The following is a 17,204-nucleotide window of genomic DNA, read 5'->3' as shown; positions in this document are numbered from 1 at the left end:
TGAATAAAAGCAGCAAGTATGAATTATATCCATGTGTATGTATGTATATGTCTGTGTATGTATATATACGTATACATTGAAATGCATAGGTATGTATATGTGCGTGTGTGGACGTGTATGTATATACATGTGATTGGGGGTGGGTTGGGCCATTCTTTCGTCTGTTTCCTCGCGCTACCTCGCTAAAGCGGGAGACAGCGACAAAGTATAATATATGGTACCAAGAATAACATCATGGTAAGAACAGTTACATTGTTGAAGTAACTGTCACATCATAGTAACACTTTACATTATGGGACCAACAATTACATGGGAGTAACAACATTTACTCTGTGGAACTAACTACAACCTCGTAGTAACGACATTTACACTGTGGAACTAACTACATCATAGTAACAACAATTACATTGTGGGATAAATAATCAAACTAGGAACACATCCCCAGCTTTCATGTAAGATATGTGACACTCCTGAGTGGGCATGGATCGTCAGTTATATAAATCGGTCAAAAGTTGGTTGGTTACTTGGGCTTTAATTAAGTGCCAGGGTTCATTATGGCCGCCAACGTTGTAATGACAACCAACTGAAAATTCTTGAAGACCTAATTCACGTCTTCAAGATAAATCTAATACCATACCAGCTCTAACTACATATATGGCCTTTAATGGGGGTAAAATATTGCTAATAAAGTAAAAACATTTCGTTTCTTGTACTTTGATGATACAAACTTTTATGTAACCGACAACAAAACTTTGGTGATTGTTATCTGTTGATTTTTTGTTTTAGTCTAGATTTCAAATTCAAGTGAAAGTTGTTTTAGTAGATGGTAGATGATGACCAGATGATAGTAAGACTAACAGATGGTTGGTTCCCCTGAGTGGTATAACTGATGACATAATGATTAACAGGTATTTCCCCAGTGTTGTATAACCGACTAATACACCGTACCTAACACAAAGGAAGCTGATACTAATATACAATCACTCTCGGTGATAATGATCTTGATAAGCAAGCCAGACTACTAACAATTTTCATTGGTGAGGAGCAGCTGGGTACTGTACGACATGTTCTACCCATATCCACCAGGATAATACACAGACAACAACGTCATGTGTCTTGTGGAGCATAATAAATGTACGACTAAGGATATTACCAGTCCGAAGTGATGACAACAACGTTAATATTTATAACTCTGACAAGAAAGACATAAAGCAGGAATCAGACAACATAATGAACAAGATATGATCGAGATGACTTAGGAAACATTTAAGGTAAAGTAATACCAAAGTAAAGACTGAAGCTTCAATTACAGCTTGACACATAAATCTTTACCAAATAGAAACAGTGAAACTTCGTCTGAACTTGAATGCACTTCTAACACGGTGGACCAGCCCACAAGAAGCATAAACATGACATCTTGATCCGTCAAACATCGTTTTCCTCCTGGTTAGCAATGCTGACATAAAGAACACACCAAGTTATCAACTTCTTCCCTAACTGGTGAGTACTCTTACTATTAATCTTATTCCATGTATGGGGTTTGCAGTGATAAACTTTTATTCTCATAAATGGATGATTTTACATTTCACTACATACATTTTTTCACAATGTTCACACAAAGTGTCCGTTCTTCACGCAGACTTAGGGTACTTCATATGCCTAGTTATAAGTGATCCTAATATTGGCCTCTAATGAAAATTTATCATGTTCCCTCAAACGATCACGAATGCATTGTTCTGACATTCTGGAAAATGTGGTGTTTATGTTATTATATGATAAATCTCTTACGTGCAGGAAAAAGTTGCTCATGCAGAATAATCTCTGGAAATCTGTCATTCTTTCTCTTACTTTCACGGTTAATTTGGTTATGTTTAATTAAAAGCCAATTTCTCATTACTTTCCAACTGTGGTCACCATAACTTGTAGTATAATTCCATCAAATTGGAACGATGACGTGATTGCAGAATCAATAATAATGGTCGCCGGAGGACAACACATATCCAAGATCTAACCTTGAAAAAAAAACAAAAAAACTTTAATACTGATCATTTGTTTTGGACGCTGGAGTCTTGTGTGTGATTAACATTTGTGTTGCCTTCTCTTTCAGCTTTGTATACTTGACCATGTCCTTCCTTACTCCTCTATCTGTACACACACACTCACACACACACACACACACACACACACACACACACACACACACACTCACACACACACACACATCCCTCCAAGCCTAGGCCAGTTGTCCACTTGTCGACCAGCCCAGAGAGAAAGATGAATACCTGGGATGGATGTACGTCGACTTCCACGCCAAGAATTCGAACTTTTGCGGGCCCGTAGTGACTCATGGTCAATAACGCTAACCACTACACTACTTGAGACCTGTGTGTGTGTGTGTGTGTGTGATGAAACCTTCGGATCCAAATTAATTCATTTGTTGGACAGACTGAGCATCAACCAGAGGGTAATCCTTGGGTAGAGTTCCTCGATGTTGTTTTGTTACCATGAGTAGTGGGGTTCCCGGGGGTTCTCATCTCCTGTCAACAAAGTCTTGCACTTCTCATTAAGCCCCAGGCAGCCTCATGCTTTTAGTGCCACTTTTCATACATCGCTCCTTTTTAGGTTCCATTAAGGCCAGGCCCCAGTAAGGACTCCTTCCCCGTAAATAAACGCTTCGACACACACACACACACACACAAAAAAAAAAAAAAAGAAACAGAACTGAGTGAATTATATCGGTAAAAAGAATTTCGCTCAACGATATTTTTTGCTGAAGCCATCACAATGGAGAAAGGCATTGGTAAAACATGAAACATTACGCATGATAATGATGATGATAATAATAATAATAATAATGATAATAATGATAATAATAATGATATTAATAATAAAGAAATGGCATTAGCTTGACCCGAATATGATTACGTAATTAGGCATTAGCCAGGACAGAATATAATTGGTTAAAAGTTCATTTTCTGAAGATATCTGGCAGTTTGGTCAAAATAATTCATCATAAAACAATCTTCTTGGTTGACTGTCTGAGGCCTTGGTTGACTGTGTCTAGAACCTTGGTTGACTGTGTCTGGGGCCTTGGTTGACTGTGTTTGAGGCCTTGGTTGACTGTCTAGGGCCTTGGTTGACTTTCTGGGGCCATGGTTGACTGTGTCTGGGGCCTTGGTTGACCGTCTGGGGTTTTGGTTGACTGTGTCTGGGGCCTTGGTTGACTGTCTGGGGTCTTGGTTGACTGTCTGGGGCATTGGCTGACTGTCTGGGGTCTTGGTTGACTGTGTCTGGGGCCTTGGTTGACTGTCTAGGGCCTTGGTTGACTGTGTCTGGGGCCTTGGTTGACTGTCTGGGGCCTTGGTTAACTCGGGGTCTTGGTTGACTGTGTCTGGGGCTTTGGTTGACTGTGTCTGGGGCCTTGGTTGACTGTCTGGGGTCTTGGTTGACTGTGTTTGGGGCCTTGGTTGACTGTCTGGGGTCTTGGTTGACTGTGTCTGGGGCCTTGGTTGACTGTCTGGGGTCTTGGTTGACTGTGTCTGGGGCCTTGGTTGACTGTCTGGGGTCTTGGTTGACTGTGTCTGGGGCCTTGGTTGACTGTCTAGGGCCTTGGTTGACTGTGTCTGGGGCCTTGGTTGACTGTCTGGGGCCTTGGTTGACTCTGGGGTCTTGGTTGACTGTGTCTGGGGCCTTGGTTGACTGTGGCCTTGGTTGACTGTGTCTAGGGCCTTGGTTGACTGTATGGGGTCTTGGTTGACTGTGTCTGGGGCCTTGGTTGACTGTATCTGGGTCTTGGCTATGTTACTATGCTATTTCGTATTATTGCAGACATTACTTGTGGTGTGATCTCTAACGTAAAGGTTGAAGGTGAGTAATGAAAGCGCTCAATCTCGTTACGTCTCTTGATATACGCAGCAGGTGACCCGCTTGTCCATTGTTTTCCCCGAGATGCCATAATAACTGACGTCACGTCTAGTGGCTCTATCACAGGGAGGCATTTTAAAGTGGTCTAACCCCCACCGGCTATACCGATATCACCCCGCCTAACTACGCCGGCCAGGCTCCAGACCGTTGCCTCCCATCTTTTTTTTTTCTTCATTTTTTTTTTCTACGTTAGAGGGCAGAAGTCCACATCAAGGCCGGACCTTAACTAAGATATAGAGAGAATCATGAATGGGGAAATGAAGACACAACGGAAAGTATTTTCGAATTTTGGAGGAAGTGAAAAACCTGTCTTTTAAAATGTGCCAAGTCATAGTTATAGTTATTGGGAAAGACATGAAAGGATAGAGTTCCAAAGTTTCGACGTGTAGGGGTAGAAAGAGTGTCAAAACGGCCCACCGTGAGATCCCAATGACCACACAGAAATCATGTGACGCAGCAGCTTGCCGGGTACTGCTTGGTCTTGCTAGTGGTGAGGGCACACAGGCTGTCAGCTCTCGGGAGCAGAAACCAAAGTAATACCTATAAGAAGACGGAAAGTGAACCAATGCTGCAGCGTAGGGCAAGCGGGTCAAAGTTGACAGTTTATAAATCTGGCCGCTTTCAACTCTGTCAAGTAAGAATGCAAAGCTAGAACCACCCCAGATGTGAGAGCAGTACTCCATACAAGGATGGATTAATCCTTTGTATAAACGAAGCGACTGTTAAGAAGAAAAGAAATTTCTTCATCTGAATAGAACTCTCAGTTCCTCAGAGGCAGACTTAGCTATTTCCGTAATGTGAGGTTTCCAAGAAAGAGTGGATGTAGCAGTAATAACCAGTATGTTCACTGAGTCAAGAGGTGGAATTAAAGTACCGTCAAAAGAGAGGAAAGTTGTAAGGAATTTTCGATAGAGAGATGAATAGAAACTATGTCTTGGAGGCATTAAACTTAACCAGACATCGCCTACCCCACCACTGAGATATCTTGTCCAAGTGGATTGAGGAAGTTGTGTCGACACGGATCATACATATGTATCATGATAAGGGAAATGATGTCATGCAAGCTGTTTATGACGAAATGGTGTGTGTGTGTGTGTGTGTGTGTGTGTGTGTGTGTGTGTGTGTGTGTGTGTGTGTGTGATTACTATTTGTGTGCTAGTGGGAGTTATTTACATTCATGTTGTCCCGCCTTTTACCTTCGTTTACATATACCATGTGTTTACTCCTACGTTTGTAAGCAAACACACACACACAAACCCCAGCCTACTGACTCTGGCCTAGTACTACACCAAGCTTGTAACACATTATTATATATGTAATGTGCTTGTATACACACGGTAATTGGAATGTTAACAAGATGTTTTCTATATGTATGACATATTTTGAACTTGCTATGTATTACACACATATTGTTACCTATGTTGTTGTCACTATCTTGTAACTATACGTTATGTGTTCCATGTATCCTGGACCTCTCTCCCTCCCCCCTTACTCGGGGGGGGGGGGGGGGGGTATACTGGGACCCTGGGCCCATCTCTCTCGTGTGTCCATGTTCTGTACCCACTGTGCGCTCTATACTGGCTTCCACCTACCCCTAGATACACTGTAACTCTCATCCATACTCTCACTGAAATGCTTTGTCAATGTATATCTAGACAATAAATATTTCAAAACTATACAAACTTATCCTAGTAATCGTGACATGTTAAAACTGTTGGCACACACCGAGTATACTACATCACAGATCAGACGTATGTTGTTACATCTCATGGTTTCCGCCATGTGGTTTTCAAGCTGAACCATGAGTAACGAGGCAGCACCACCTGGTGATGAAGACGATGATGATAAGCAGGGGTGGCGGGGACAACTCGCGTCTGACGCCGCCAGGAGACTGGCGAGCAATGATCTGTTTTCCGGAATCAGGTTTCTATCTGATGTCAAACTTTAATTTTTCTTTGAACGAATAAATGACTCGCGACAAAAAGTAAAGTTAATATTCAAATTGTACAAAGTACTTATCTTGTTTGTCTTTTTTGTTGATAAGTTTTACTAATTTGTCGTCAATTGGTGCTTGCTTATCAATTACCACACACGTCATACTATATAAATTCTTTATTCATGTCTAAGTAATCATTGTCTATCAACTACTACATCACTGAAACACCAATACCCATCATGAATACCTCAAATAAAATGAAAAGTTAAAAGAATATAACAGAACTCATTGTTATGACGGTGGATATTACAGGCATCAATAGTTTAATAGTCCTCACCACACTCGCTACTCTTCTCCAGCATATTCGACTCAAATTCTCCAACTCCAAAAATTTTTTCCTTCAATTAGAAAACGAAATAATTATTTTCATGGCTTCATCTCCAGCCGCCATGTTGGCAAGGTCCAGCAGTGCAGCCAGATCGTGTATGGTCTAAATGATCACGAACACCTGAGGAAAGTGTTCACGATTATCTGCTCGACGGACACGTCCTTAATGAACCTGGCATTTGATAGGCCTAAATAACCAACCAGGAAATATATCATTTTACGATATCACGATTATCCCCTAGTTTTTTTGCCGTTATCGCCTGCCCTTTATTCATTCTCGTCGCCACCCGCCACATAATGAAATACCAACCCCCTTCCTCCGCATGTGCGCGAGGTAGCGCTAGGAAAAGACAACAAAGGCCACATTCGTTCACACTCAGTCTCTAGCTGTCATGTGTAATGCACCGAAACCACAGCTCCCTCTCCACATTCAGGCCCCACAAAACTTCCATGGTTTACCCGAGACGCTTCACATGCCCTGGTTCAATCCACTGGCAGCACGTCGACCCTGGTGTACCACATCGTTCCAATTCACTCTATTCCTTGCACACCTTTCACCCTCCTGTATGTTCAGGCCCCGATCGCTCGAAATCTTTTTCACTCCATCTTTCCACCTCCAATTTGGTCGCGAGTCTCTGTACCTGTCGTGCACTGTGTGTAGTGCAGTATCCCACATGGTGCGTGCTAGTACTCTGGAGGCAAAAATGATAATAATTGTGATGAAGGATTCCGCGAGTCTGTCAAAAATTCATCTGAATGACCCATGTATGTACGTACGGGATACTTTCAGCAATATATTACAATGTTTATCTATGTACGGAGGAGGTGGTGGTGGTGGTGGTGTGTGTGTGTGTGTGTGTGTGGACATCAAGGATTGATCAACATAAATGATCAAATAATCATTCACGACAGCATTACAGATATTGTGGGAAATAAGTTTGCATACAAGATAATCACGGTACAGACGCAATGGTTGGATGGGTTTTAAATCTGACCGTTAGGAACGATATCCATGAGTTGCCAAGTGTGATCAGATGGTAACGTAGCCCAGATACTCTTTAAAAGTACTCCAACTACATTTAAATCTTTGTTATGGTGCTGACAATTAGAATACGAACGATAGGATAGTTCAGGTGTTCCTAACATGGTGTAGTGAGGTAAACAAAGCAGACTGGGGACGAGGTAGGTGTAACAGCCCTGGAACCTGACACCTGTATACCATCACACACCTCCCTCCCACCACCCTCACACACACCCTCGTGTTCACATGTACCCTGAGGCCCACATGCACCACCTGACGCCAAAGGGATGGGGTCCTTCTGGTGTAAAACTTTCTCGCCGTATTACATGCATTTGATGTCCACATACACTATCTAAAGCTCAAATACACCCTGGATCTCTCTTTTCCAGTGTCAAAATAAAGCATAATCTCATGTTTTTCAGCATGAAAACGTGGGAAACACGAAGAGAGAATGTTGTCTAGGGATACGATAGGATACCAACATATGCAAACTGAATAAGTGGAAGAAAATATGAACATTACTAAGTGAAGTGGTTAAAGGTTACAAAGACCTCTCACTCAAACAAAGTAAGCGCTACGTGCTGGTATACATTATATGTAAAAGTAGTATATGTCGTCACTTCCTATGTTGCTGGAAAGCAGCCACTAACTGGTATATGACGTCACTGGGCGTCCCGCGTGACATCACTGGTTGCAACATCTTGACTATCCCGTTGCCAGAGATGCTGGTGACGGCTTTACATTTCTTGAATGCTCATGATTCATAAGCAGAACATTTTGTACAGAAGAACGTAATACAGAAAATCCCAAAGTGCAAAGAATCATTTTTCCTGAGAAATTCGAGAAGGCGTATTCACGACTGAGCGAGCGGTGAGGGTTATGGCATGGCAACCATTTGGCACTTGAACATTAGTAAATTCAGCAAAATACATAAATAGATAAATCATTTTAGCTCCATGAATTCCTTGATATAAACTGAGTTTACTGGAAACGAGTTATTCTTGAGTACAAAACTAAGTTCAGTCTTCAAGTGTTCACTTTTCGTTACAGTTATAATCAAAGTCGTTCTAGTATGTAGTAGCATGTTAATATGGAGTGGTATGTTAGCATGTAGTAGTATGTTAGTATGTAGTGGTATGTTACTGGTGCAGTTTAAGAACGGCCAAGTTCATCACTGAATAATAACGCCATCTCGGTCCACCTGCAGATACCTTCTATGTAATGTTCATCCACACTTTCACAAAAACTTTATGTTAATATTAACTTGCACAAGTATAACAACTGTAACGAAAAAACAACGGAAACACCTGCAGCCAAGTGAAGCAAGTCTTGGTTCCATGACAGTCCTGAGCTTCATACGTCGTACTTATAGTTTATTTTACGCTTTAACATTGAAAACTGTCATATATATATATATATATATATATATATATATATATATATATATATATATATATATATATATATATATATATATATATATATGAATAGGATAGTTTAAAGAACAAGTGAATGATCTGTAAGGCCTTACCACGCCAGGATGTTTTAACCTTTTAATGAAATGAAATACGCACAGTAGCTACGCCAGGTCTGGATTACTGGCTAAGGAAGAACCCGAGAACAAGTGAGGCAAGTCTGACGCCATCACTGGGGGCGGAGCCAAGGTTGACGTCATCAGCCGGGGAGGTCCTGGATCATATATTCTCTTAACTAGTTTTACATTTAATACAAGTTTCCTTCACGGCTTGTGGCGAATTTCATTCTTTATATGTACATAAGACGACGCAGGCAATTTATTGAGTAACTAGAGCGGTATAATGTATGATAATAACGTACGGTCTTGTAAATGAACCGTTCTGGTTGTAGCTTAGTCTCTAAGGTGTAGCTTAGTCTCTAAGGCATGGTTGTGTTTGTAGTTGGCAATGGCGTGTCTGTGGCCATCATGTTTGGTTGTGTAACAACTATGCCTTGGCATTGTAACTATTCCGGGTGTTGTAGCGCCTGTGATGGTGTTACAACAGTACTACAGACTGCAAGTAGTAGTTGTAACCATTGTTTCACTCTCAGTCTACTACTACTTACACTACTAATACACCCATTACTACTAGTTACTTTCCTCTTATCACAATTACACCTAAGGATAAACGGAATCTTAATCTATAAAGTCAGACGTCTGTCAAACTTTCGTGATATCTTTCTCTTCAATATAGTCATCACATATTTGTCAACGTGTAATGTTTAAATCATCCGCAGTGTTGCACTGTACTGAAACTGTTTCCGGTTCAGGAACAAAACGAAGGAAGAACAAACAGTATAAAACCCGGAGACGAAAGCTGGGTCATCCTGAACTATAGGAAAATATTCTGCCGGCGGTGTGGGGTTATTATCTCATTTCCAACTGAGTACCTTTTCCTACATAGCCGACACATTGCGCTCATCAGTCTCCGTTCACCATACTCAGTGCATTCGCTAGCCTTGTTCTCAAGTATTGTGTTACAGTGACACAGGTTTCCCATGAATGATAAGATAGTTGAAGCACATCATCTTTACGTATGACACTGAAAAGATTAACTATCGTTACAGTATTACCCGAGTCTTGAGTGACTCATAACTTTCCGGGGATGAATCATATCAGGTCTTGAAATGTTCGATTCATGAATGAACTGAACTACGAATGGTGAATGAACTACTTTACATGTTAACCAAACATCACAAAAAGAAATAGAAACTTTTGACTTAAAAGAAGTGACATATACGTATGTTATTTTTTCACTGTGTGATTATGTCTGCATTTAGTGGATTATAGCACGCTAACAACATGTTCAGTACAGTTCACTGGCTGTAACCACATCATTGTACCGTTATCGTTAATAACTTCCGTCTATAAAACCTGTTTCAAGACTCCGTCCACAACCTCTAGTTACAATCTTCGTCCATGAGCAGGAGGCGGCCCGTCGTCAGGGCAAAACGCATCACATTTGCCGTCCGTGTTTCCTCGTAGCTAATGACGTAGACGCTCTCAGATATACTTCAAGTTTCTGTTCGTTGAAGCTGCTCGACGGCGCTACACTATTTTTCTTGATCGTTGACAGTGATCCAAACGTGCTGTCACCTTTTAATTCACGTCACATTCTCGAGTTTGCTTCATCCACGCGACACACACAATCAAATGCTACCATCCAGTATGTACCGTTATTACCCGTTATCTATTGACACGATAAGTATAGTTATCCTATATTGATCCATCAAAATCACATATATGTTCCGGTGATTTAAGTTTCTTTTCTACAGTAGTTTGTTAAGACAGTACGACGTTTTATTTCTTTAATTGGGAATGTACTACGGTATGCTAGGAACATTGTCGCGCCACACTAGCAGCAAAAGTTTGTAAAGGAATGACCATCATATCAAAAATCGTAATCTATTAAACATTAACAAACAAAATGTTACTCCGGTGAATGTGTGTATACTAAATTAGGCAAGTATAAAAGGCTGCATATAATAAAACCTTCTTAAGAAATGAACTTCGGAAACAACAGTTCACGCTAAAAATGTAGAGTTGAATACAGTGATGAGCGTCGCGAACTGATATATCTATACACTTTATCAAACCAGAAGCCCATAAACTTATGAAGGTTAAAGTCATTGTAGACAATAAAAAGATTATTAACTGATTGATTGATTGAAATCTTGGTAAAGTGGGTCATGAAACTAATGTTGGGTTGGTCTAAGATGTATATCTCCTACTATCCAATCCTGACACCAGCAGGTTCATTGTTTTCACTGTATCTTTTTTTGTATTGAGGTGTCTGTGTCGGGGCAGCTTCAACATGAATAATTCTTCATTGCGGTTTATTGTGTAGTCGTACAGGTGAACTGCGAATAATTACACAGTTCATAAGTTGGTTATTTGGGATTGACGCCTTTCATGTACCAGGGTCGTGTGTGTGTGTGTCATCAACATCGAGATTTATAACCAAACCAAATTTCTTGACAACTTTTCATTTGTAGGTCAACTTACTCTTATGTATTACGTTGATAATTACATAACAAAGAGCCTGACTAACATCCAGTAGTGACCACGTACCTTCCCACCTTTTCCGGAGTAAAACATGATTCATGTCCCGCTTACATGGCCGACCTTGTCAGGCGCCAGTAAACCCAAGATTATGTGTTACCTCACCTCAGTATAACTGCCAGAAAGTTCAATACTATTTTGTTAAGCAAAAGATGTTTAAAGGTCTACAGGTACCCATTATACTAGCCAATAATCTACTTGTAAAATGAATAATTTTTTTCTGCACTGCAGATGCCACGTACAGCACTGTGTGTCGTACAATAAAAATATCATAATCCAGTTTATCAGTTCTCCATGGCGGTGTTATCTTGCAATGCCATCAGTTATCTGAGGTATGATGTATTCACTAACATGTGTATTATAAAACTATTGACGTATTTCATACATGCAATTAACCAAGTACTAGGAAAGCGCCAGAGACCTTCTCATTTCATTATCTCAGTTATATGTTAACTAATCAAGTTAATTTTTGATGAACATCATTATCGCCAAGGTCAACCTGTGTGTGTGTGTGTGTGTGTGTGTGTGTGTGTGTGTGTGTGTGTGTGTGTGTGTGTGTATACGAGAGAGAGAGAGAGAGAGAGAGAGAGAGAGAGAGAGAGAGAGAGAGAGAGAGAGAGAGAGAGAGAGAGAGAGAGAGAGAGAGAGAGAGTACTTGCTATCATTAATGAGTCTTAATTATGCAAAACTGTCCCCACAAGTGTTGGCCCAAACACCTGTACAACATTTTCTATGCATGTTGGTCATTTACTTGACGCAACCTTCACCAGAGAGACCATCATGGCTGCCATGGACGGCCACACACGTACGTCTCAGTACCAAATACAGTTGTGGCGGCCAGAATCATCTGGCTCTCTCACCACAAGCCCACGTACACATTTACCCTCGTTTCACCAGAATCTATAGTCATATTTCTGTACTTTTTTTTCCTTCAGAAGCTATGTAATCTGACCCGACCTTTCTGAATGATCAGTTCCTTTCGAATTTATTGCATTTGTAACCCCGAGCTTAACTTTCTCTCTGGAAACTACACATACCAGAAACTACTTCTTTCTCACCAGCAGCTATACCTATCTCACCAGCAGCTATACCTATCTCACCAGCAGCTACACCTATCTCACCAGAAGCTATACCTATCTCACCAGAAGCTATACCTATCTCACCAGAAGCTATACCTATCTCACCAGCAGCTATACCTATCTCACCAGCAGCTATACCTATCTCACCAGAAGCTATACCTATCTCACCAGAAGCTATACCTATCTCACCAGAAGCTATACCTATCTCACCAGCAGCTATACCTATCTCACCAGCAGCTATACCTATCTCACCAGAAGCTATACCTATCTCACCAGAAGCTATACCTATCTCACCAGAAGCTATACCTATCTCACCAGAAGCTATACCTATCTCACCAGCAGCTATACCTATCTCACCAGAAGCTATACCTATCTCACCAGAAGCTATACCTATCTCACCAGAAGCTATACCTATCTCACCAGCAGCTATACCTATCTCACCGGAAGTTTTGATCTGTTATCAATGTCACTGTAGCAGTGATAATACCATCAGTCAGTATCAACGTGACCTGATAATTCTGAAGTATTTGATATTTTCTTGGCTTCCTCAGTTTACATTGTTCATAATAAGTGACCAACTACTACCATACCACATGAACTGTATGCTGATATAACGGACACATTTATTACAATGAAAGAAAAAATGAATATGAAATGATGTCTTTACAATCGGCCCCATGTTGTGGGTCACCTCCATGTTATGGATCACCTTCATGTTGTGGGTCACCTCCGTGTTGTGGCTCACCTCCATGTTGTGGCTCACCTCCATGTTGTGGCTCACCTCCATGTTGCAGAGCGTCTCTATAATGTAGGTTATCTCTATGTTGCAGCTCGTGTACATGTTGTTAGTCGTCTTCATGTTGTAGGTCGTGTCTCTGTTGTAGTCATCTCAATGTTGTAGGGCGACTCCATGTTGTAGGTTTTCATGTTGTAGGTCGTACATGTTGTACGACGTTTTCATGTTGTAATGCGTCTTCATGATGTAGGTGTGGAAGTTACAGTACACGCAACACAGTTCTTGAGATTTCCCAGTTTTCTATTGACCGTCGATAGTGTGATGTTCCTGGATGTTTGTATTCATGTTGAATGGTCATAATTGCAGATGGTGGGTAATCTGGGTTTTAAGCCTACTGACTGTTAGGATCATTAAGGCCGATAATCTTATGTTATAACCACCAGTCATGAAATCTTGAACACCTGGAGGCTGGTCTCAAGATAATTGTAAGACAATCTATGCGCTCATTCCTTACAGAGCGCCTGCTCTCCAGATCTAATAGTATCCAGGATCTATCTTTATGTAGTGCGACGAAAGCTCTGTTAATTATGAATATTGTCAAATTGTAACTTGAAAACAAAATACGTTATCATCAGAATTGTCCAGTGTGGAGGTTGTGGGTATGAAAGTTTGTACATTCTAATGGCAATTGGCTGGTGTATGGTCATTAATCAAGCGACATATTTTTACAGTCGTCAAACATTCATATTTACAAAAAGATATGACTGTTTACATAAGCATCGCGCGAGATGAGAGGGGAAATCGAAGTCTACCAAGAATATGGTGGACGTATACTACTGACTGTGGATGCCGACCCACTGGCCATTGTGCATTGGTTTCCGTTACTTGAACTTTACATAAGTTTATTGGTCATCCATCGCAGTGACACAACAATTCTCAATTTCCGGTTAATTATTAAAATCCATATAATGATCTAAACATTACCAACAACAAATATGCGGACCTAAGGTACATGCCAAGTAATAACACAACATTTGATATCCATCGCTGGTTGAGTAAGGTTTGCTCGCCATGTGATGTATTCAAGAATGGCAGTACGGAGCCACTAAGACTATAGCAGGGCTGGGAAACATATCCTGCGAAAGCAGATTAAATGTCTTGAATCTGGTTCCAGCTGAGAAATGAGAAGGTTAAGAGATGATCCAAGACAAGTGTTCAAAATCATCAAGGCTTTGATAATCTTGATATATCAGTTTACTTAAGACTTGATTCGTCTGCTTTCACTTGTGGTAATGGATACAAACTCATCGCAAACGTTTCACCTCGAATGATTTTTCTTCAAGAGGATTATTAACATATGGAGCGACTTACCAGTCAGAGTGGTTGACCGCAGTGCTGTAGGTAGGTAGGTAGGTAGGTAGGTAGGTAGGTGGGTGGGTGGGTAGGTTTACCAACACACTTGATAAATAGTTGGCTTCGGTTCATGACCCAATCATTTGCGCTTCCATAGTTACTATGACAGTTTGCAGGTTATTCTGTTCGAATCATCTGAAAGTCTTCTACTTTTTACTTCACTAATCTGTAAGTTTCTCATATCTTCCACCGTCACATACAGCCTCGAAAAGACCCAATGATCTGTTGCTGTTTAAATTCCTTTGTAAAGAACGTTATGTTCGCGTCAAGCAGCCATGGCTTAGTTTCATTGTTTGTTACTTGCGCGAGTTTTTATGTAATCTCATCTTATCTAAAACTTTGCTTAATCACTTTGACTGTCACCTCGACAGATATATTATGAGCATCAATTAGTAAATCTCCTGCAGACCCATTTCAAACCGTTTATGTCAGATGTGATGTTACAAAAAGTATGCCAAGTCTGTAGCATGTATGAGTTTGGTTTATTGGCTCTCAACGGCTCATTGTATACAAGCCATGAGTCGTACCATACAACACAAAACATAAGAAAAAAAATATGTGTTAGTGTTCATGACTGTTATATAAGTGACATGCGACTAAATACCAAGAAAAAAATACATTTACATCACTAGTGTATGTTACAGAAGGATTAACTATGAATCCCATGAACTTACGACTAGAACAAATTTACAGTGCAGTACTAGCTGTAGCGTAGTGCCCAACTGTTTCAGTGCCGCAGTGACTATATTTGCATATCAGAATGTAATTCCCTACCGGCAACAAGCGGTGTTTACTACTACTGATGATATGAGTTGAAGCTGAGGGTCGCAACCCGGACACATACACTCATTTAGACGGATAGATAATTTCAAACACTGCGAGAAGCGTTCTTGACCGTGACACATCCAGGAGCTGCCCAGGTCGAGCCAATAAGTTTGAGTCCTGGTTGCGGCAGTTAGTCCACAGTCTACCCAGCTGTTCATCGATTCCTAGGAGGTGGACGATTAAATGAATACCTGGCCGGGCCGTAAGTGAAACAGAGAAAGGATTATGAATGATAAAAAAAGGTGACAAGGGAAAGTAAATTACGAATTCTGGAGGTAGTGAAAAACCTGTCCTTTAAAACATCCAGGTTATAGCCATTAAGGAAGACATGAAAGGGTAGGGAGTTCCGATGCTTCGAGCTGCAGTGAAACAAACAGTTGTTAAAACGGCTCACCACTGAGTTGCCAACGGCCAGACAGTAATCATGTGACGCAGCAGCTCGCCCAGTATTGTGTGGTCTAGCTAGTGAGGGGAACACACAAGCAACCAGCACTTGAGAGCAAAAACCAAAGTAATGCTTATGCAAGAGGGGAAGTGAACCAACACTGCAGCGTACAGAAAGCAGTTCAAGTTTGGAGGTTAACCTGGGACAGTTCATAAGTCGAACCTCTTTCGACTCAACTCTGTAATGTAATGATGAAGAGCTAGAACCATCCCACATGTGAGAGCAGTGCTCCATACAAGGCCAGATGATGATATACATAATCTCATAATGATTATGTATATCAAGAATCAAAGACTTTATATGAACGCAAAAAATACTAGTTGTCAAACACAGCAACTAAGGAGAAAATTAACTAATGTGTTTACAACTATCTTTGCTTTCCATCAACACAGGAGAGGTTGGTGAAGGTCAGACGGTCTGAGGGTCACTCTAAGTGCGTTTTCAAGTTCAGGGTCACCTTAATGGTCGCGGGTAAACTAGTGATGTTATTTCAGTCAGGTGTGTAGGTCTGAAGTAATGAACCCGCACATGTGCACCCACGTCACTGATGATCAATAAGATCGTGTGGGTGACGCACAGGAAAAACCTATATAAAGGATTAACCAAAATCGAGACGATGAAAAGTTGTTGTTTACCACGACAGTTCGGGGATTACTGCCTGGTGAACATCTCATCATCTCTACATAAACATGTCACTAGAGAGATTATTTGTACATTCCACGTACATTTACTAGACACCAACATGTTGACACATTAGTAAATAAATGGTTAAATGTAAATCATAAACGAAGTGATTCAGCTGATTGTTTACTTTTTTCTAATAATTATTTATACTATAGATTTGTATCTAAGGCAACAACAACACAGAGTCGATATTTGAAAATAAAAGCTTAACGAATATTATTCATTGAATTTTAGAAGGACGTAAAACAACGTTTTCCTATCATTTGTATAAAGGAAAAATAAACACAATAACCAGAACAATCAGTCAGTGTAGGAGGAAGTAACTCGCTAATCAAATTTCCAGTCGGGTATCATGAGGGGTCATGCAACATGCCTGATAAGGTAAGGCAACACTACACTGTATCAAGTGTGGCCATTGTGTCAACCGTGAAGGGTTAAGTGTCCACTTCCGTTCATTAGCCAAGTTACGTTCTCGCTGATTACAAGACGAATGTGTGTATTTGTTTGTTGGTCAAAGTAACGATGGTGTTGTGGGTTATATATTGGCTTCTACAACTACGATAACGGATTCCTGTAACTAAGACGGCAATTACAGATACCATTACCCAACTACTAATGACTCGCCCACTTTATATATATATATATATATATATATATATATATATATATATATATA

General features: G+C 40.6%; 1 protein-coding gene across 1 annotated transcript in view; it reads left to right on the top strand.

Moving 5' to 3' along the window:
* LOC139749248 (innexin inx2-like) overlaps positions 1 to 17,204 on the top strand; it is a 104,992-nt gene that overhangs the window by 4,183 nt on the left and 83,605 nt on the right. Inside the window, exon 2 of the mRNA XM_071662979.1 lies at positions 909 to 1,500. The gene's annotated coding sequence lies outside the window, so the exon portion shown is untranslated. The remainder of the gene's footprint in view (positions 1 to 908; positions 1,501 to 17,204) is intronic.

Source organism: Panulirus ornatus, chromosome 6 (assembly GCF_036320965.1).
Source record: "Panulirus ornatus isolate Po-2019 chromosome 6, ASM3632096v1, whole genome shotgun sequence".
Lineage (NCBI taxonomy): Eukaryota > Metazoa > Arthropoda > Malacostraca > Decapoda > Palinuridae > Panulirus > Panulirus ornatus.
This window is presented reverse-complemented; position numbering and strand designations above follow the sequence as displayed.